Source organism: Triticum urartu, chromosome 5A (genome assembly GCF_056163025.1).
Source record: "Triticum urartu cultivar PI428250 chromosome 5A, HENAU_Tu73, whole genome shotgun sequence".
In the NCBI taxonomy this organism is placed as follows: Eukaryota; Viridiplantae; Streptophyta; class Magnoliopsida; order Poales; family Poaceae; genus Triticum; species Triticum urartu.
Window position 1 is genome coordinate 152,993,755 of NC_141877.1, and position 21,129 is coordinate 153,014,883.

Consider the following 21,129-nt stretch of genomic DNA (forward strand, 5'->3'; position numbering starts at 1 on the left):
GAGGAGGAGGATGAACACAGATGAACACCGAAGAACACCGATGAAACCCTAATGGCGAGATTAGTGATGAACAGAGGAAGACTTACTGGGGATGTAAGAGCACTGGAGTTGCACCGCAGTTCTTTGGTTTTCTCAGGGCGATGCAGCGGCTGGAGTCCAGGACGAGGACAGAGGTCGACGGCGGCAGGGCTCGTACTAGGATGGCGCGCTGTGAGGAAGGAAGGAGACGGAGAAGAATGGAAGATGGCTTTCGGGTCCTATTTATAAGGAGACAGAAACAGGCAGGCACGAAAGACGAGGATGCCAAATGATAGTTATCCAGCTAATTGGACGCCTCGATTTTCGGGAAGACATTAAGATAAAGATCTGTTAAGATGGCGTTGGGCGGGTTTCCAAAAATCTAGGAGATGACGTCATGGCGGGTTACAAGTTTTCGCAGCGGGAATGAGAGGATTTTTTCTAAGTATTGAACGTTGACATGAACGAGTCCAAATCAACCTGGGCCTAATGTTGGGGATATGATTATTAGGTATGACCCGCCCAGGAGGGGCCGGGTCAACCCTATGAAGATTCATCACAATGAAGCCCAAGGTCACATGTCGATTCATAGATAGGCTTAGTAGAGGGCCCAGACCCAAAGGCGGCTTAAAGCCCACGAGTATGAACCGCCATATATGTAAACTTGTACTGTAAGGCATGTGTAAAAGGTCACCGAGCCGGATACATTGTATAAGCCGGCCGGGACTTTGAGGGCCGCAGGGCATCTTCCTGTGTATATAAGGGGACGACCTAGCGGCGGCTTAGGGCAAGAAACAACAGATCGAGAGCCGGGTCAAGCATATTCGCTCCTTGCTCGTCGAAACCCTAGCAATACCAACTACAAACTGGACTAGGCTTTTACCTTCATCGTAAGGGGCCGAACCAGTATAAACTCTCCGTGTCCTTTGTCCTGTTTAACCCCTTTTAAGTTAACCTCAACGCGATGGCTCCACGACTAAGTCCTCACACTAGGACATCTGCCGTGACAATTCCATGACAGTCACGGAACTCGCAAGTTGATCACCAAAACATACATCAAGTGGGTCATGTGAATATCCCATTGTCACCACATATAAGCACATGCAAGACATACATCAAGTGTTCTCAAATCCTTAAATACTCAATCCGATAGGATAACTTCAAAGGGAAAACTCAATCCATTACAAGAGAGTAGAGGGGGAGAAACATCACAAGATCCAACTATAATAGCAAAGCTCGCGATACGTCAAGATTGTGCTAAATCAAGAACACGAGAGAGAGAGAGAGATCAAACACATAGCTACTGGTACATACCCTCAGCCCCGAGGGTGAACTACCCCCTCCTCGTCATGGAGAGCACCGGGATGATGAAGATGGCCACTATTGATGGATCCCCCCTCCGGTAGGGTGCCGGAATGGGGTCCCGATTGTTTTTTGGTGGCTATAGAGGCTTGCGGTGGCGGAACTCCTAATCTGGGTTATTTTCTGGAGGTTTCAGTATTAATAGGAATTTTTGGCGTCAGGAACAAGTCAAGAAGGTGCCCGAGTCGTCTACGAGAAAGGGCAGCGCGCCCGGGGGGTAGGGCGCGCCCCCACCCTCATGGACGGCCCGGGACTCTTCTGGCCCAATTCTTTTACTCTGGGGCTTCTTTTGGTCCATACAAAATCATCAAAAATTGGCACATCAATTAGACTTCGTTTGGTATTCCTTTTCGTTAAGAGTTAATTACACTTTTAGTACATGAACTTGCATGACGGATACAAATTCATACATAAAGTTGAAAAATGTCATAAAGTAGTACAACAACTTGCGTTTGAGGTATATTTACATACATTTCGGATCCCAGGCCATTATCTCTCAAACCAAAGACAACACAACATTGACCTAGAAAGGCTAGCCAGTCCACCAACCGTTACTTGTTGTTTAATTAGTCATAATCTCCTTATATCATCGACATAATTGTTCTTGTTCTTTCTCCATATAATTTTTGAAACCAAACTGGCATGCCTGTCGGTTCACATTTCTACAGCCGTACTGCCCGTTTACTGGTTCCTCAGCTATTTTTTAGGCACTATAATTTAGGATGTATTCTTTACTAAGAGCATCTATAGCCAGACCCTCCATACCTGCCCTAGATGCCCCGATGGGCTGCCTGATCACTATCTGGACCAAAAAACGCCACCCAACCGGGCTACCCGTATTCAGCCTAAACGTCCGGACTTACCGATACTCTCCATATCCCGCCATATACGGGGCGAATATGGGAGTCCCGTAAGCGCCTGAGCACGCCCGCCACGTAGGACTGACCGCTGGTGTCCGTGGCAATTTGGTCATATCAGCCTCCCCTGTCCTTGCTTGAGCAACACTCTTCTCTTCTCTATTCACCCTCCTCCGCATTATCGTCACCAGACTTCCGCCGGCATCGGTGCCTCGCCGCCATCCCAACTCAGGGCTTCACGACCAGACGCCCCAACCCACACTGCCGCCGACCAGGTCGCCATCGGACAAGGTTGCCGCCACCGGACGGCTTCCCGGTATGTCAAACTACCCCATATTTTCACCCCGCGCTCTATGTGTTCGATGAAATGTCTAAGCTGATTTTTGATTCTTTTGGTCATTACTTCTATTTCACCAATGGATTCGGCATGTAAATCAATAAACTTTGCAAATATCCTTGGACAACTTGGTTTTTTCCCCGGTTTGTTAAAAAAATACTTCTGGTTTAGTGGGCTAGTAAGCCAAACAATTACTTGAAAGTAAAGTATCACTCGCATGTAGTGCATAGTTTTTTATTCAGATCAATTCTACCTCTAAAAGATATATATAATCACTATATACATCTGAACCAGTAATAATATGTAGCTCACTGGTTAGTCGATCACCGCTTGCCGCAAACTCTCGAGTTCTAGTCCTGCGGGAGCAACACGTCTTTATTTTTCTTCCTCTTTTCCCACTTACAGGTGGGCCCCACACTTAGAGACCACATGGATTTAACATGGAGATATCCTAAAAAATGTTAACTGGGAGATAACATCCATGGACGGAAATGTATGTAAATGTACTTCAAACATAAGTTGTTGGACTAATTTGTGTCATTTTTTAACTTTATGTATGAATTTGTACGCTCCGTGCAAATTTATGTACTAAAAGTGTTATTAACTCTTTCTGTAAAACTCAAAAACAAGGAAAAACAGAAACTGACACTGGGCTCTAGGTTAATAGGTTAGTCCCAAAAATCATATAAAATAGCATATAAATGCATATAAAACATCCTAGATGGATAATATAATAGCATGGAACAATCAAAAATTATAGATACGTTGGAGACGTATCAGAGACGTATCAGCATGGTGTCACGTCATATATGTCATGGTAACAACATTATCCAATTTGGGCCAAGCTTTATTACAAACCTCTTACAAAAACTGGAGCTTCTCTCAAAGAAGCCTCGTGGTTCTGATAGGGAAATGTGTCCCCCTTGTGGGCGAAACGTAATAACTGCCTCTTTTCGCCTTGTATTTTCTTCTACGGGCAACATGGAACGACAGGATATCTGTGTTGAAATTTAAACGATATTCGTTGTGTATTCTCGCCTTGAACTTTGTTTTTTATAGGCGACATAGAATAACAGGACTGTCGGGCTGAAATTTGAAACTGTTCAGGGTTCGTTTGGCCATTGTGTGTGTGTGTGTGTATATAATATTCTGAATAATATTATGATCACAACCTGACCTACCCCGCTAGTAGTACGTTGAACTTCCCTGTGAACTAGGTTGAACTTCCGCCAACATTGCCCAAATGGGGCTTGGGATATACCGTTGGAAAGCTATGGACCCCAATATCATGACCCAACTTAAATTTTTGGCAAAATATAAGCGGTTTAAGAGCAGCTTTGAAAACCGTTAATTCTTCGCACAGAAAACATGAATCGTATTTTCGATCGCATTTCTAAACCGTTTATCGGAATGAGGCATATAATATAGCGTTGGAAAGCTGCTGCAAAACCGCTCCTTCCACATGTTGAAAGTTTTCTCTAATTCCCTATGGTTAAACAGTAATTTGAAAAAACGTAAAATTTCGTAAACCGAACAGCTGAGTTCGTTTTTTCGATGTCATTTCTAAATAGCTAATCCAGTGGAGGCATATGATATGGCTTTGGAAAGCTTATGAAAATGCGCTACTTTTTCATCTTGAAAGCTTTTTTCTAATTTTGAATGGTTTAAGAGTAATTTAGAAAATGGTCCAAGTCCTACCGAGTTCGTATTTTCGAGCTAATTTTTTAACCGTGCGTCCAAATGCATCAAATGATATGGCGTTGGAAAGCTTGAACAAATGCGAAACTTTTTGGTATGTATTGTTTCTCCCAATTCTTTACGGTTTTAAGTCAGTTTCGAAAATGGCGAAAAACGTTTTTTTGCCGTAATTTCTACGAACTTTGCCGGAATGGGGCAAATAGTATAATGCTGAAAAGCTAGGGAAAATGCGAAACTTTTTCATGTTGATGGTTTTCTCTGATTCCTAGCCGTTTTCAAGTAATTTTGAAAACGGCGGGATCTTGCGTTCTGCCTTTATCGCGAAACAGATTCTTCGAAAATGCACCGTGTGAAGAACCTGAACTTCTCGGCGCGTGTACCTGAACTTCACTCTATTTTTCATGTGAATTTTTTGCTCGTAGGTCTCCATCCACTTCTCGTAACTCTCCATCCACTCACCGGAATTGAGCAAGTGATATACCAGTGGAAAGCTGTTGTAAGCACATAACTTTCTCGTGTTGATCGTTTTTCATACTCGTGATGATTCTAAAAGTTTTTCATCTGAAATTCATTTGGCGTAGTAGTTGAACTTCATACTGTTTTTACGTTGAACTTCTGTGACGTAATTTCGTTTGTAATTTTCTCATCCATTCGTCAGTGTTACACAAATGATATTCTTGTTGTACAAACCTCTCTCACAACAATTTTTTTAACTTTCTCCGACGGAGTACTTGAACTTATAACGAGAACAAATTTAGCCTTTTCATTTTTATTCTTTTTAATACAAAATGCACATCGTGTAGAACGTGAACTTCTGGTAGTTTATCAACTTGAACTTCTCTCGGTTACATGAAAATATCTAAGTTTTTTATAAATATTAATCTGAATTTCTTAATCCTTTTTTTGTGAATTTTAAAGCGCTCCATTTTTAAAAGTTGAACTTCTTGTTATTTTATTTTTTGAACTTCTTATTTCCATTCTTTAATAACGAGGAAAATCTGAGTTTTCTATAATCATCGAACTTCTCCATATTTTTAATATGGACTTCCTGGTTTTATTTTCTTAATTTTTTTATGAAACTTTGAACTGCTGTATTATTAAAAGTTGAACTTCTTGTTTTCATTCTTAACAAATCTGAGTTTTTATATACTTTGAACTTCTCTGTTATTTTGAATTGAACTTCTTAGTCTTATTCTTAGAAAAAAATATGTTTTCAAAGAAGCATCAAATATTTTTTTAAATCGAACCTCACACATTTATTGTTCCTAGGGATGGAAAGAATTTGAGTTTCCCGTAAACATCAAACTACTCCTTTTATTTTAATTTGAACTTCTTTAATTTTACTTTAGTGACAAAGAGAAAGTTGTTTTTTATAAATATTGAACTTCTCTATTTTTATAATTTGGACTTCATGGTTTATTTGAAATACTTTCTTTTTCCATTTGAACATCTAAATACACGGTGAACCTCTTTCAAAAGAATTTTTGAACTTTCCCGGACCGAGCACTTGAACTTCTACCAACAAAACTTTTAGACTTCGCCCTTTTATTGTATTTTTCTAATACGAAACACACACCATGCAGTACGTGAACTTCTGACAATTATCGCTTTGGATTTCTCTTTTGTTTCTCGTTAGTAATTGAAAAAATCTGAGTTTTTATAGACATCGATCCGCTCTAACTTTTTACAAAACAAAATTATAGTTTTTTCCGCTTTCTACGATTTAATTTTTTGTCTTGCAACATTTTTAGGCATTTTTTTGTTGTCAGTGAAATGGCCTAGATGAACCTTTTTTTCATTGATGATTTCCTTCAGTATATGGTACACGTGAACTTGTGAATTTCTAAAACATGAACTTCACATTTATATCTGAAACATGAATTTCTAAAACATAATGGTTTAGATTTTTAGAAATATACTTCGGGGCGTATATAATCGTCAGTGTTGAATTATTTTGAATACAAGCTCAAATTATTTTAAACTTCTTGGTTGTCCTTTCAGAAAGACGAATAACTATTTTGAACTCCGTCGCTCGTTATTTAAGTTTAACCTTTCAGAATTATTTTATTTAGTAACGGTGAAACTCTTTTTTGATAAACTTTTTTGAACTTCTCTATTTTCATTTTAACCTTCTTGGTTTCGTAATACATATTGAACTTCTTCGTTTTTAAAATTTGAACTTCTAGTTTTTATTATAAATAGACTCAACATATTACTTTTATTCCTTTTTGGATAAGAGAAACAAAAACTGTATTGTACAGTGAGAAGTTCATTTTTTTATAGTGTGAAAAGTTGCATTTTGTTGTGAATTTGTTGTTGTTTTATTTCTATCTTTTTTTACAAAATGAACAATGCATGTTTCGCTGGGAGAAATGCACAAACATTGAATGTATAAGGGAAATTACTACATGCTTATGCAGGTGCAGAAATCTGAATTATTTAGAGAAGGGAGAAACTCTGAATTTGTAGCTCGATAGAACCTGAACTTCTGCTTTCTTTGTGATTTGGGAGTCTGGGTAAGTTAATATCATTAAGGAGCAGCAACGGAATAGTATATGTTTGTGTATAGATCCAAGAGCATAGCTTTCGCAAAAGTTGTATGAAGATTATCTCCAAAGAAGTAGGGACCAGGGGACTAGTCGGTCGCAGGAGATGCATCAATTGCAGAGTTGAAGCACGTAAATGGAAAAAATCTAAGAAGTCCAAGTATTGTTACAACGAGAGCACTACCCGATGCAATTGGAATGGCTGCACACGCACGGCGATCTGGCCCCGATCCAAAGGGAGTGGCCTTGGAAGAGGAGGCACACAACAGTGCGTACCAGATCTCTCCAATCCACACGGGCCACGAGGATGAATGATGAGCCGACCACACAAAAGTAAAACTGAAAAAAGTGTCCATGGATCCGGTACATACAATCTCCTGTGAGCTTTGAATCTGAAGCAGGTCGGCAGGGTTACTGACCGCTACGAGTGAGAGAGACCATGGATGGATCCTCCAAAAGAGAAGAATCCTGCAGTGCTCACCATTTTGTTTACTGTCAGCCGCTGGTAGATCCTGTTGGTGAGGCGACGAGGTCTCACCGGCGCTAATTAATCTTGAAAACCATGCCGGTGATCTTAAGTCTGCATGAGTATATAATTAGCGCCAGTGGGGAGACAAAAGTTCAAGTACGCGTAAGCTAGCTTTGCTCCCCGCAGGGTGAACGCATGGGGGATCACGCGGAGGTGAACGGAGGCCCGACATGTGGCCTTGGACAGCCGAATCAGATAGATGCAAGGGCGGCGCCGGCGGGAGGTCCATCTAACCACCACACGTAGGTGGCCTTGGACTAAGGTGAAGCATCAATGACGGATCCGGCCCCAGCTCTGGCAGGTGAACTTCGTGATGCGGCCCAATCGACCTGCAGGAGCATGGTGGGGAGACGTGCATGGGATCCCTCCCCGATGGTGATCCAGGGCGGCGCCGGCGCAGGTGGTCAGCGGCGGATGGTTGGCCGGGCCTCGCTCGTCAGAATTTCGGAGATGGCAGTGGATCCAAGAGGAAGGGCAGGAAGCGGCAGGAAGCGGGGTAGAGAGGAGGTGCTGGGGTGGGCGTCGACGGTGGGAGGCATGCCGGAGCCGGATGGGCGGTGGCCGGAGATGGGCGGTGGGCAGGCGGTTTGGTAGGGAGGATTCGGGAGGCGACGCGGGAGGTGGGCGACGGGGGATGGGGGATGGGCGTTCTTTTTTTTTCTTCGTTTGAATGCTCCGATCTCAGGAACACCTCATCGCCCCTATATATAGAGCGTTGTGATCCAAATAACTATATTACTAATTACTTAGTTTTCTATGCATTTAATGTAGTCCATAATTCAAATTTGAACTACAACCACATGCTCCAGTGAAGCAAAATGGGTGGGAAATCGTACATGTGTCATTGGGTGCATGTTTAGGTCTCGTTTAAGGAATGAGAATGAATTACAAACTTGTCGTCATCCTGAAACATTGAGAATCTCAATTTTTAAATCCCAGTAAATCAAAAAGTCACCCAAAAAACAAGAAACTTGGCATGGTTTCATGACATGGCACATATATGCTGTGGTAAAAAATCATCCAGTTTGAGAAGAGGCACACACATTAGTAGCTAATGAAGTCCTTTTTGAAACAAAAAGCTGACACGTTAATATCGCAAATGGTTGTATTACATTTACCATGTCGAAATTTAACCATACCCGGTGGCGTGCGTGCAGCTGTTTGATTAGACGGGACGGGCGCGAGAAATCCGCCGTGCAGGCTCGACGGGATGCATGCGAGCAGTCCGCCGTGTCGTGGTACTAAGTTTGACAATAGAATGGGGGGTAGGTATGAGGAGGCAAGATCCTAGCTACAGTGAAGTTGTGCACGCAAGATTTACGAGTTCAGGCCCTTCCCAGAGGAAGTAACAGCCCAACGTCTCGGTCCCCAGAGGCTTGGTCGATTGGATTATGCATGAAGTTACATAGGGTGCGAACCCTTGTCCCAAAGGAGGGGGGTGGCTTATATCGAGTGCGCCAGGACCCCAGCCATCCCCCGTTACACAGGGTTCAATGTACATAAAGAGAGGACGCGACTGGTAACGCCAGCATTAAAGTGATATAAATGACCCTTAAGTCTACTGAGTGAATGTCCGACCATTGCCATCCAAAGTAACCATAGATATTCTGTACTCTGAGTGGTTCCTGATGGTTGAATGATTATATCCTGGTCGAATGGAATTGAGTTATCCGAGTGGAACTCATGGTCGAGTGTGTTGCATCTTGAGGTGATTCCAGTCGGTATAGTTTGCTGTCCTTTGAATGTCTTTGACTATAGGGTAGTTCCCTTGGGAAGGGTACTTAGATCAGGTATATTGCCCTACCCCAGGTACATGTCATCGTCATTAGCCCCTGAATGGTTCTGGATCCGAGCGGAGATGGAGTTGAAGATGGTTTCGACCCAATCTTTGCGCCGCGGAAGCATTTTACTTAGTTTGGAGAACCATGCAACAACTTCAACTTCATTTTTAGTTGCCTTCAGCCATTCAGAGATTATTGAGTGAATTTTGCTGATAAGCTTCGACTGCTGATACTGCATATAATCTCCGGCGTGATTGACTGCTCTGCCGTTTCTGGATCTCACGGGATTCGAAATTTGGGGAAGCGCATGGGGCGGAGAGGGCCATAGTAATCAGAGCGGATTAGGCAAGGTGCCTCGATCCTTGCGCCACCTTTTTCATCACGTACTGCGCGCGCGACTATTATGGGATTTGACAGGATCGCCTGGACCCACAAGTCAGCCACTCAGGGAGCCAACCCATATAAGGCGTTTGGGCCAGGGCCTTTGCACTATGCGCCCCATTTCCCCCTTCTTCCTCTGCTTCTCCACGCATCTGCTCTGCTCTTAGTGCCGCCGCCCAGTCCAAGCTCAATCCGCCGCAATGGGGAAGGATAGGATGGTGACTCTGGAGCGCGTGAAGGAGGCGACAACAAAGGCGAAGGGGAAGAAGACGAGCCGGGCAGGGTCGTCATCGAGAATTGGCCTGCCGCCCGGCTGGATCCAGGGCGACTGGATCTGGTCGATGATCCAGCGAGAAGACATGGAGGATTTGGTGCACGGGGGCTTGATTCCCCACAAATCTTGGCGGCTTCTGGAGGACGAGACCGAGCTGTGACCGCAAGAGGGTGAATGTGTCCTTCTTGCGACCCATGTCGACCACAGCTTCTCTTTGCCTCCCCACCCCTTCTTCCGGGGTTTCCTGAACTTTGTTGGAGCCCAACTTCATCACTTTTCTCCCAACAACATAACATACCTTGCCGTATACGTGTCCATGTGTGAGAAATTTCTGGGTTGGCGACCACACTGGGGTCTCTTCAAACACATTTTCACTTGTCGTTCTCAGTTGGTAAAAAAGGCCAATCCGAGTGATGAGAGGACACACGTGATCCAGATGTGCAGAGGTCCAGGGATCCAGATGAGAAATAAAAGCACTTTCCCCGCCATGATTTTTCCCAAGTCAGTCAGGGGGTGGCAATCGACTTGGTTCTATTGTAAGGACCAACCGACCCCAAGCCAGTCGACTGGCCTTCCCCCGTTTTCCATAGAATGAGTAGAGAAGCCTTCTCCTTTGAGAGTGACTCCGGCTGAAAATGCGGAGGTGAATATGTTGGTTGAGCGAGTGGTCCAACTTGTCCGCGATGGGGTGACTGGCATGGACTTGCTAGAAGTTTTTCTCAGTCGACGCATCCAGCCACTCCAAGCCCGTGATCATCCAATGTGGATGTACTCGGGTGTTGAAGACAATACTCTGATCCACCTAGAGGATGTCGATGAGGGGACAGTGGCGCAGTGGCTGCAAGGTATTACTGGGAACAAAGACAACCCCGAGGGGTCTAGGAGGGTTCCTCCACTCGAAAACACCATCGAACCTGACAAGGTCTTATTCTTTCCTCCCAAGTGTATCTTGCTCTAATATGTGTTTGGTCTTGAAACTGATTGATATCCACTCAACCCCGTGTCTTGCAGATCTACACTGAGATGCACTCGATGCCGAACGGAGAGCAGGAGGATGAGGGAGAGGCAAGTGGAGGGGACAATGGCGAGTGGCATTCTGACAGAAGGGGAGACGAGGAGAGCGAGGACTTGAGCAGTGGTGAGGAGGTCGACTCCCCTCCTCGCATGGAAAGATGCTCCAAGCAGAGGCAGGACCCGGCCAGTGTCCATGGCAAAGCGACCCCGTCGACTGAACAGACTTCCAAGCGCACAAGGACATCTTCTCCTGCGCCGACTGAGAAAGCCCCGAAGCAACTCAAAGTCATGCCGCCAAAACCCCGGAAGGACTTGCCCAAGATCAAAGTGGACATCTCTATCGCTTCTGGGTAATCACTGAGCTCGACCTCTTATTTTTAGCATGACCCGTTCTTTGGTCGATTCACTTTCCTATTTTAACTGAGTAAATTCTGAAATTTGCAGTGCTGCCTCTGGGACTTCAATGTACCAAGATGATGAAGACGAGGAGATGGAGGATGCAGTCACCTCCCACGCGGGTATAACTTCGGTAATTTGGTCTTTACTTTATTAGCCATTTTGATGGTTGATTGAACTCATATAACTGATTTCTTTGCAGCTCCACCAAATGTCATTGAACTTCCAGATGATGACGAAGATGTGGCACAGAGAGTCATGGGGAGGAGGGGTAGGACTTAGAGAAAGAAGGCACCAGCTGGCGAGATGTCCCAGTAAACGCCGGTGATGGAACCAGTGGTTCAGCAGTCCAGAGACGTGAACCATGCTTCTGTTACTTTTCCTATTCCAGTGTCAGCTGAACGCCCTTCCTCGTCGACTGCACAAGTCCCTGATTCATCTGTCCAGCACCACGCCTCGGATCCTCAAGCTACCGTGACTGGACCCACGTCTCCACTGGTCATCACCCATCACGTCCCGGAAGACCAAGTAGGCGCTGCTTCAGAAGCAATACGCCAAGCAGGCTTGATGATGGAGCGGATGAAGACAATGCACGAGACCAGCCAAGCCACCTATGATGCCAGTGCAGCCCTCCAAGCTAATGTCCAGGTTAGTTGGTTTCCGACTGTTCTCCTATCTTGACGCTTGTTCTGTTAGGATATGCTACCCGAAAAACTTGCATTGTGCATCCATCTGTCAGTCTGTTCTTCACATCTATACGCATGCTGGGTGTTTCAATTTATGCTGAGTAGTCTTTCCAGTTGAGTCGACTAGGTTATGTCAATTGCAACTTTGGACTAGTGGGGGCACGCAGAGTGCACCCACTGGGTGTAGTCCTCGAGGCCGCCGTCGAATGTATGATTTGGCAGGGGTCTTGATGAAAATATCTTGTTGTTCAGTTCTTCCACTCGGTCTGGGTGGACCATGTCGAGTGGAACCTAAACTAGTGGGGGCACGCTGAGTGCACCCACTGGGTGTAGTCCCCGAGACCGCGGTCGACTGCAGGCAGTCGGTTTGGGTCTGAGAATAACTGTTGCCTCTTTTTTTACTCGGTTTGGGCGGACCATGTCGAGTGGAACCTGGACCAGTGGGGGCACGCTAAGTGCACCCAGTGGGTGTAGTCCTCGGTACTACTGTTGAATGTTTGATTCTGCAGTAGTCTTAGAGTTCTTTTCACTCGGAAGCGAATAATCTTCGATTCTGTCCGCTGATGCATCTTTTACTGACTTTAGAAATCTTGTGAGCTCATCTCCAAGTTTTCTGAATTCAAGGAGAAGCAGAGACAGCTCAACCTTGATCTGGAGTTGGCCAAGCAGAACTTGCAGAAGGCCAAAGACGAAATAGCTGGTATGGAAGGTAACAACTTGTCGACTATGTAATTGGATTGTTTCTCTAGTCGTCTCCTCATTCTTCTCTCTGAACCAAGTGCTTGTTTGTTGTATATATATATTTTTTTAGAGAAAATGAGGCAGGCTCTGGCACAGAAGGATCTTGATCTTGCCGCAGCGTAGAAGGAGGCTCAGGAGAAAGAAACACTCGCCGATAAGAAGCTAGCTTCAGTCGGGGCGCTCGAGGAAGACAACGCCAATTTGAAGACATCTCTTGCCAAGGCCAATCGATAAGTGACCCGTCTGAAGAAAGACAAGGTAGCTTTGAACGATAAGATTGAAGGCATTTCTCACAAGAGAAGTGACATAGAGGGCTATCTAGGAGCACTCACCAAGAAGATATTCCTTATGCTTGAAGGTATCTTTCCTTGTCCGACTGTTTTGCTGTCGTCGAGTCACCATAAATCGGCCGACTCATTATCTCTTTATGGTTGCAGAATTCTATCAAAACATTAAGGAAGAAACTGGGAGAATCGAGACAAGCTTGGACCCCATCAATTCTCCTGTCAATGATGAAGCTGCTATGAATGTGCACCGACTGGAGTCCCGTCTTGCCAGCATTACAGACTACCTCGCTCGCCTGAAGGTTGCGGTGTCGCGGATCGACACGGTGCTTTGGCCGAAGGAGACGCTCCAAAATGACCTCGAATCCTTGATGACTCGACTCAATGAGATCCCTGATCGAGTGCAGGAATGGAAGAAGTCATCTGCTCGATGCGGTGCTGACGTAGTTCTTTCACTTGTTCGAGTCCATTGTAAGGAGGCTAAGGAAGAAAAGCTAGCAGTGATCAAGGTTGCCAACACAAAGAGACTCGACTTCCAGTCTTTCATGGAGACCTTCATTGCTGCCGCTACTCGAATTGTAGATGGAATCGACCTGGATGAGTTCATTGAGCCTGCCAGTCCCCCTCCTGCGGAGTGAACAAACTTTTTATGATCTTATTAAATTTGCCTCGGTATGCCGAGTGGTTTTGTAACCGTTAAAACTCCTCCGGGCCGGATGCCCAAGTACTTTAATCTGCTATCTGGAACCTTGTAGGATTTATCTAAACTTTGTTGGTTTTGAATCGCTTGGCTCTGAGTGGAATTTGATTCTTCAGTCTGAATTGCTACTGACTCTGTGGTGCAGCTCAGTCGAGTGGATCATGAACAAGGGCACTCGGTACTGTCCATGACCTGCACCTCGTCGTCCTTGCGGATTAGTATGGAACAGACATTGTATTTGTGCCACAGCTCTGAGGATAAGGTCGCAGTTGACCTGCACCTCGTCGTCCTTGTGGATCAGGATGGAGCGGACATTGTATTTGTGCCGCATCTCTGAGCGTGTTTTTAAACTTAGGCGAGTGCGGGACTGCAGCTAAGCCTCCGAGTGGGAGGATTTCTCTCCACTCGGTAGGTTTTTTTTAAAACTTAGACGAGTGCGGGACTGTAGCTAATCCCCCGAGTGGGAGGATTGCTCTCCACTCGGTAGGATTTTTTAAAACTTAGATGAGTGCGGGACTGCAGCTAAGCCCCCGAGTGGGAGGATTGCTCTCCACTCGGTAGGATTTTTTCAAACTTAGGCGAGTGCGGGACTACAGCTAAGCCCCCGAGTGGGAGGATTTCTCTCCACTCAGTAGGATTTTTTAAACTTAGGCGAATCGGATTCGCAGCTAAGCCCCCGAGTGAGAGGCTTGCTCTCCACTCAGTAGGATTTTTGAAACTTAGGCGAATCGGATTCGCAGCTAAGTCATCCACTGGGGGAGTTCGGACACATGTAAAAGTAATAACAATCATCTAGGAGACTGTAAAACCACGTTGTCGGTGTCAAAACCGGCGGATCTCGGGTAGGGGGTCCCGAACTGTGCATCTAAGGCGGATGGTAACAGGAGGCAGGGGACACGATGTTTACCCAAGTTCGGGCCTTCTTGATGGAGGTAATACCCTACGTCCTGCTTGATTGTTCTTGATGATATGAGTGTTACAAGAGTTGATGTACCACGAGATCGTAGAGGCTAAACCCTAGAAGCTAGCCTATGGTATGATTGTATGTTGTCCTACGGACTAAACCCTCCGGTTTATATAGACAGCGGAGGGGGCTAGGGTTACACAGAGTCGGTTACAAGGGAGGAGATCTACATATCCGTATTGCCTAGCTTGCCTTCCATGCCAAGGAGAGTCCCATCCGGACATGGGACGAAGTCTTCAATCTTGTATCTTCATAGTCCAATAGTCCGGCTGTCCGGAGACCCCCTAATCTAGGACTCCCTCAGTAGCCCCTGAACCAGGATTCAATGACGATGAGTCCGGCGCGCAGTATTGTCTTCGGCATTGCAAGGCGAGTTCCTCCTCCGAATACTCCATGGAAGATTTTGAACACAAGGATAGTGTCCGGTTCTGCAAAACAAGTTCCACATACCACCGTAGAGAGAATAATATTTCCACAAATCTAATCTGCTGACACGTTTTGACTACATGACATCACGCCATGGCCCGGTCATTATTCGAACCGTTTTTCTCAAATAGCATCGCACATATCGCGAGGCGGTTTTCTTGACATGTCTTGTCAAAGCAGAGATCATGTTCCTCTCATTATGGGATTCTCATCGATACGGACGTGGGTAACCCAACTGCGCCATCAATTACGGTGCTTGGGGAATAAGCGATTTTACCAGGCAAGTGGGGAGGTGCATCGCCTCCTCCGCCCTTATAAAGGGACGAAGATTCACTCTTTTCACCCACGCCTTCTTCCTCCTTGCTTACCCATTCCCGCACACTCGAGCTCTAGTGCCCAAGCTCGCGTTCTTCTTCTCAAACCACTCCAAGCATGCCCGGAGCAGGAGGCAAGTGGATGGTCTCCTTCGTCACGGAGGAGAACATCAAAAAGTTACGGGAAGCCGGATATCTAGCCACGGATATCGCGCACCGACTGCCAGATGCGGGGCATATCATCCCAACGCCCGAACCCCATGAGAGGGTAGTTTTTCTTACCCACTTTGTCCGTGGAAAGGGATTTCCCCTCCACCCGTTTGTCCGCGGGCTCATGTTCTACTACGGGCTGGATTTTCATGATTTGGCCCCCAATTTCATCCTCAACATCTCGGGGTTTATCGTCGTGTGCGAGGCCTTCCTCCGCATCAAGCCCCATTTCAGCCTGTGGTTGAGGACCTTCAATGTCAAACTGAAGGTAGTGGTCGGACAGCAAGCAGAGTGCGGAGGCGCCATGGTGGCAAGATGCCTAATGTCACTTAGCTTGAAGGCTCCTATGTGGAGACCATAAAGGGGTGGCAATCGGGGTGGTTCTACATCACCGAACCGCGCGACACCAACTGGGTGGCGGCCACCGAATTCCGATCCGGAATCCCCACATGGCTCACCTCCTGGAAAGAGAAGGGCTTGTCCTGGGGTTCCTCGGTAGAGCTGAACGGACTCTAGACCTGCATCAAGAACATGATGAGCAAGAAAATTAAGCTCGTCAACGTGGTCCAGGTCATGCTCTTCTGTCGGATTCTCCCATGTCAACAATGGGTATTCAACTTGTGGGAGTTCGACCCGGTCAAGCACCAGATGCTACGAGAGCTCTATGGCATGACGCACGAGGACGTCTGGAGGGTGCTGTTTAAGGGCGCCGAGGTACCTCCTTCCCTCACCGAGGACCGCGGACTCAGCGCAAAGCGCCGCGCCAATCCGGTGAGTTTTTATATTTCACAGGGTATCTATTTGGCCCAGTTTAATCATGTGCGTGATCTAAGCCTTCCATGCCTTTAACAGGACTGGGTGAAGACAGCGGAGCAGATCGATTGCCCCGCCCCCCTGTCGGAAGATCCTGCAGATGCTCTCCTGACGGAGATGCTGGTTCCAGCACCTAACGAGGTGCCGGTGAAGAAGGCCAAGAAGAAGGCCGCGGGGACCCGAAAGGGTCTCCAGCGCAAGGATGTATCGGACTCATTGTCCGATAACTCCGACGCGCCCTCCTCCCACGAAAATGAGGAGGAGGAAGAGGAAAGTTCTCCCCCCCCCCAGCCGGGGGAGACAAGAAAGGAAGGCCGGCCCAACCGGGGAGGCCGAAGGGTCCAAGAAGGGCAAGACCCTCCCTCCGGAATGCTCCACGACGGCCGTGTACAGCGGCGACGAGTGGCTACCCAGGGTCAAGCCCGTGGAGAAGTTGTAAGTATCTGGACACCATAGTAATTCGTGGTATGTTTTACTGCACTGCTTCTTCTCATGCCGAATATGATTATGCAGTCCGTCCCGAGCTCATCTTGATGTAACTTCGTTGAGCGGTTCGTTGGACTCGTCGGATATGAACAATGGTTCTCTTCCGACCGCCTCAACTCCTTGTCCTGCGGACAACATGGAGGTGTTGTCTCAACAGGCCGGTCCAAGGGGAGGCAGTCCTGGGGGTGCCTCGAGGCGACCTTCCGGACCCTGGGCGCAAAGGGATCCGGACTCCCATGGGCTCCAGGTTCGGCCCCTAGCCAAACACTGCACCGGAATGTTCGGTGGTTCCGGACTCTGGCGGGAGACCCCCCGTTAAGGGGGGCAAGCCGCCCGTGCCGGTGTCCTCTGTCTATCCAGAGGCACCGGACAACTTGCTGGAAGCGCTTCGCGGCGCTTCCATCAACGAAGAGCATCGTACTATCATGAGTGCGGTGATCGAGAAAGTTCAGTCTGCCAAAAACAGACTGACTAAAGCTTGCGCCAGCCTCCTAACAGGCTTTGAGGTAAGCAATCAAAACATAAGAAAATATTACCACATAGATAGTAGCCCCTGATGCTCTGTTCGGCGTTCGAGTAGAAAGGCCGAATAGAGGATCAAATGATGACTCAGGAGTCTAATCAGAATATATCTATGTGTATGTGCAGGCTTCACTGCTGGCCAATGCTGCACGTACTGCGGAGGTCTCTGCGCTGAAGCAGGACCTGGAGCGGTCCGAGAACGAGCTTGGCCTTACCAAGAGGCATCTCGAGGATATAAAATAAAAGAAATTTGGGTGTAAAGTAATAGGATCATCATGAATTTTCCAGGGCCACGACCGAAGTGGCAACCCTGAGGAAGGTGCTCTCCGAGGCCAAAGACAAAGCGGCAAGGAGCGCATTGAACGGGAGAAGCATGAAGCCCGAGTAGGCGAGGTGCAGCAAGAGCTCGAAGCTCTCGCCAAAAAGCACGAGTCCTTGGAGCTTGACTCTAAGACACGAGAGTCCGAGCTCGCGCAGGCGCTTGAAAGCGTCCGGAGCGCCAAGGCCGAAGCACACAAGGCCCTCTAGGAGATTGATGTGGTGAAGAAGATAGCAGCGGGTAAGGCATTCATTATGCAAAGCAAGCACGTGAAGGGGACTTTCCTTTTTCTTACCTTCGGAGCTCTCCAGGAGCGTTTGCAGATCTTCCCCGCAGTGTACTCGATGCCGCGGAGTTTTACTGAGCTGAGGAGGGGAGCTCGACGAAGAAGTTGTTCTGGTCTCAGTATACTAGGACCGAACACCCCGTGCCCTTGAGCGACCAGCTGAAGCAGTTGGTCGAGCTTCACAAGGCGGCCGAACAAGCCATGAGGGGCTTTATAGTCCGGATGTGGCCTGGTGAGCCCCTGTCCGGCAGCTACTTTGGTCTGGTAAGGTGGCTCGTCGACGCCTACCCATGGCTTGAAGTCATAAAGCGGTCCGTTTGCATCGAGGGTGCGCGCGGGGCTTTTGCCCGGGCGAAGGTGCACTGGGTGAAGCTAGACGCCGTGAAGCTAGTGAAGGAGGGGCCGCCGGAGGGCAAGGAGCATCACTGCCCCGAGATGTACTATGAGAGTGTCCTGAAGGGTCCCCGCCTTGTGGCGGATGACTGTGCCAAGGATGTAATTTTTGAATGAACATGCTCATGTGATCCTGTAATATGAAACGAGTTCATTTGCGCCATGCGACGCTTTTTTAATTTAAAATATTACCTTATGTGCGTCCGTTTGTAAAATCTGAGAGTTGGCCAGTCGTCGGCTTCTGCCCCCATGTAACTAGTACTGGGGTGTTCGGGATAAACCTGAGCACTCTTTACCCCGATTTTGGGTCCTTCAAGGGAGGTGTTCAGCGCAACGAACTAGGCAATCAGACTGTAATGCTTTATCACTCTCACTTAGCCATAGAAGTCTACAATTTTAAATTTTGGCGAAGCCCCTGGTATTCGGAAGGCCGAATTTGGGGCGCTATACACGTCTAAGCCGGACAAGGCCGACTCCTCGCCCGAAGCGTAAAAAGTCTTTAAGGACTTGAGACCTCTCGAACAGCGACCAGTCTCTTGCCTTATCATGATAGTCAGTTTTCGGCTTTCTCTACTGAGGTGCTCGTCCGGAAGAATCGGGACACAATCGCAGTAGTTCTCCCACCGCTACCTTAGCCGATATAGCGGAACGTAAGGTACCAAAGCATGGGAGCCGGGCAAACCCAACATTTGACCAAAGACATGATTCTGAGCTGATGCATATAATGCTATAAGTTCGGGGTGTCGCACTGTCGAAAGTGTTCGGACTTCTTGCGCCGTATTATGGGGTAAACGAAAACCCCTGGCATACTGACCGTACCCGAACGTGCGGGTGCAGATTGTCGTAAATGGACATAAAGAAAAAATGGAATGAATAGTGCAATAATAGACTAATGCTATGCATTGTTATTAAATAATACGTCGAAGTGTACTGGTACAGGTAGTGCAATAAGCAGAAAGTAGGACTATTCAAAATATCCTATCCAAGGGCAAGCTGCGTATGGATAGTAGAAAGCGGGTATTATTATTAGAGACCACCTGGGGGTTCCCGTGTACTTCTTAGCTTCTTGCCGCCTTGGTTGTTCCTTCCCGTAATGTGTCCGGCAATCATACTGCCGGAAAGGGCTTCCAAAGAGTTAGGCCTTGAAAGAGAAAAGAAGTAATAAAGGTATACAGCCCCTAGTGCAGTTAAGCCGCATTGTGGGACGTGCCTTGATCGTGCCCCTGCCTATGTCCATGGTATTTTCAGTGCGTAATCATGTATGCGCCGCACGGATTTCATCGCTTGACTGGTACTGGGACAGGGGCCGAATTGCTAGGCGAGCTCTGAACGTGCCAGGCGATCCTGTTGCAGTTTACTTCGGACACGCTTGAAGGTGTTCGGGGGCTGTATCGCCCAATTAGTGGTTTTCCTTAAAAGGCTGCTTTGTGCTTCTGCTGCGAGGGCCGCAGTGTGCTCTTCCGTGCGGAGTGAGCATTCTGTTTTTCCATTCAATGTTATGACCCCCCGAGGTCCTGGCATCTTGAGCTTGAGGTATGCGTAATGCGGTACTGCATTGAATTTTGCAAATGCAGTTCGTCCGAGCAGTGCATGATAGCCACTGCAAAACGGGACAATGTCGAAGATTAACTCCTCGCTTCGGAAGTTGTCCGGTGATCCGAAGACTACTTCCAGTGTGATTGAGCCCGTGCAATGGGCCTCTACACCTGGGATGACGCCCTTAAAGGTGGTTTTGGTGGGTTTGATCCTCAAGGGATCGATACCCTTTTTTCGCACTGTATCCTGATAGAGCAGGTTCAGGCTGCTGCCGCCGTCCATAAGGACTCGAGTGAGATGAAATCCGTCGATGATGTGGTCTAGGACCAGTGCAGCGGATCCGCCATGACGGATGCTAGTGGGGTGATTCCTGCGATCAAAGGTGATCGGGCAAGAGGACCATGGGTTGAACTTTGGGGCGACGGGCTCCATCGCACAGACGTCCCTTAGTGGACGCTTCTGCTCCCTCTTGGGAATGTGGGTTGCGTATATCATGTTCACCATCTTCACTTGTGGGGGGAACCCTTTCTGTCCTCCCGTGTTCGGCGGCCGGGGCTATTCCTCGTCATCACTATGCAGCCCCTTGTCCTTGTTTTCAACATTTAACTTGCCGGCCTTCTTGAACACCCAGCATTCTCTGTTGGTGTGATTGGCTGGCTTGTCGGGGGTGCCGTGGATTTGACACGAGCGATCCAGTATGCGATCCAAACTGGATGGAGCCGGAGTACTTCTTTTAAATGGCTTTTTCCGCTGACCAAATCTAGAGCCTATGAATCCGGCATTGACTGCCGTATCCTCAGTGTTATCGCTGTTATTGCAATGCTTTGCTCTGTTACAATGTTGTTTGCCGTTGGCATCTTTGGTATCCGAAGTGCCCGGATTCCTCGATGTGTTATTACTGCGAGCCAGCCAGCTATCCTCGCCCGCGCAGAAGCGTGTCATGAGTGTCGTGAGGGCTGCCATAGACTTCGGCTTCTCTTGGCCAAGGTGCCGGGAAAGCCACTCGTCGTAGATGTTATGCTTGAATGCCGCTAAGGCCTCTGCATCCGGACAGTCGACAATTTGGTTTTTCTTAGTCAGGAATCGTGTCCAGAATTGTCTGGTTGATTCCCCTGGCTGCTGAGTTATATGGCTGAAGTCATCAGCATCCGGTGGTCGCACATAAGTGCCCTGGATGTTGTCAAGGAATGCGTCTTCCAGATCCTCCCAACTGTCGACGGAGTCTGCTGGCAAGCTATTTAGCCAATGCCGAGCTG